We start from the raw sequence: 2,480 nt of genomic DNA, 5'->3' as shown, positions 1-2,480 counted from the left end.
CACAAGTAAGACCCCAGAAGATGCATCCCTTCCCTCCTATACACACACAGAGAGGCCAGAGCACCTTCTGGATTGGCTCTACAGACAGTGCAGATGAGAAAGAATCCCCATCCCCTGGAAGCAACGCCAAGGAAGTGAGTTTGAGATCTCAGGAGTGCTTAATCTTCCCCTTGAGCAAGCACCTGATAATCCAGGAGACAACATCTCCAGAGACTTGGTTCCTGGCCACCAACCACAGCAAGTGACAGGAGTTGAGGTGCTAAGAAATTAAGCTTGTAGCTGTTTCAGGTGAAGAGGCTTAAACTCCTTGGTGAAACGCCACACCGAGTGCATTCACAACATGCTCCAATTACCAGCAGATTTCTTGTACTTATTAAAACCAAAACAAAACCCTAAGCGAACCTACTGCTAGTCCTGCCTTAAATGTAAACATTTGGTTCAGTAACTTTAACTGCAAAACACTGCTAGATTTGGGTTTATTCTGTGCACTTATTACTTAGGTCTTCTGGATCCTGAATGCCCTCAAGTGTTCTGGGAAGCTACAGGGACTCAAGAGATAGCAGCCTGCAATAGTCTGAGTAACATCTTTGACAGTTTTCTAAGCCACGTAGAAAACTGAGCTCAAAAGTGAAAGAGATACTTCAGAACATTCATCACTTTTGAATGTGGGATCTTGGCACTTGGTCTGAGGGAAGAAAAATAATAATAAATGGGAACAATGCTAAGATTTTTCAAAAAAGGGAAGTTTTACAGATAAACTAACAGCACTTGATTTATTTCACAAGACAGCCAAGGATGGAAAATAGTGGTTCACATTTCTGTAGTAAAGCATTATATATAAATTTAAAATCTAAAGACATATATATATTTTATATATATATATATACACACACACACACACCAAGTTTACTGCACTGCATAAATATATATAAACTTTTTCTATGTGCCAACTAAGATAGGTCAGAAAATTGATGTATATAGTTCAAGTTTTGCACCACTTCAGCACTGTATAAAACTAAAAAAAACAAAACTAAATCCTGGCCAAAGCTTGGCTGCTGCCCTCTGTCCACCACCCAGCTCCCTCCTGTGCTCAGAGGAATGCCAACCGCACGTCGGTGCTACGGAAGGACTGAGCAGAAGCCAGTTTCAGAATGGCTCTTCAAGGACGATTTAGTGAAATAGGACTAGCTTGTACCTGGTTGGGATTGCATTTCAGCCTATCTAAGATGATTCAACAAAGATGAGAAAGGTTTACGCTAACAGAACTGAGGGCAGAGACTGGCTTGCCTGAGGTCCACAGCAGTTGCAGAGGGGAAAGTTACTGTTTGTAGTTATAATACTGGTTAGACAAACTCTCTTTTTCTGAGGGGCAGGAGGTTTTGTTTCTATTTCCATCTCTCTCGTTTCATTCCTTCCAAATAAATACAGGTTATGTCCCACCCATCACAACAATAACTAAATCAAAAAATTGAGGTAAAAGTGTTCTACCAGCTGATCCTGACTACCAACAGAAGTCAATTAAATATCGCTATCGACGTCAACAAGACTTGGTCAGAAATAAAACGCAAGACACTGAATTCTTCACTATCACCACACCATAACCCCCAGCTTTCCAAGTCAGACAGCAGTAAACAAGACTGTACCTTAGCACGGAAATAATTTAGTAAACCAACTTTGGATCCCAGTTTAGAGTTGCTGTCCAACCCTTCCTTAACTCTTAGTCCCAAAGCCCTGTTTTCTGCAAAACAAAGCTATCCTGATGGCCTTTCGCCTTTGCTCTGGCAGAGCCGAAATGCACCTCTCTAAAAACCCTCACTCTTAAAAACCATTCTTAGTTTAAGTAAGAAGGAACACAACCTATTTTCTTGACTTTTGTCAAGTTTTCTTGTCTTTTACCCAAAACAGTGATCACTGTGAACCACTCCAAAGGCCCTTTTGACTCCGAGGAGGGGGCCATCCAACACCCACCCCCCCCCCCCCTTCTCTCTATACCAGGTCTATTCAAATGACAGCATAGAAAAAACAGTTTACTTCTCTGTAGTATACTGTATCCATTTCAGATTTAGTCCATTTGAAATATATTAGAAATATCTGTAGGAATGAAAACCTTGCAAATGAATGAAAAAAATCCTATGTACACACCTCCACCAATTTTTTTTTTTCTTTTTTTTAGGCACAGACCTTAACTTTTGAGGAAGGACTGGAAACAAAAGGTGCAACCACCAACATCTCCTACGGCATTATGGTCAAGCAATAGCCTTTGCAGTATACCAGGGAGGTTGGTTATCACATAGCTTCTCTGTGTTATAGCTATCCAGACCAGGACAGCACTTGGATTCTCAGCAGTTCCCCTCAGGGGAAACACAGCTTAAATCTTGTTGTTGTTTTTCGTTTGTTTGTTTTGGTGTTTGTTTTCTTTTGCTTTTCACTAAGCTTCATCAAAGGAATATCAATTCCCCACCGCTTTCAGACACAAAAAT

Source organism: Dryobates pubescens, chromosome 19, assembly GCF_014839835.1.
Source record: "Dryobates pubescens isolate bDryPub1 chromosome 19, bDryPub1.pri, whole genome shotgun sequence".
Classification (NCBI taxonomy): domain Eukaryota; kingdom Metazoa; phylum Chordata; class Aves; order Piciformes; family Picidae; genus Dryobates; species Dryobates pubescens.
This window is presented reverse-complemented; position numbering follows the sequence as displayed.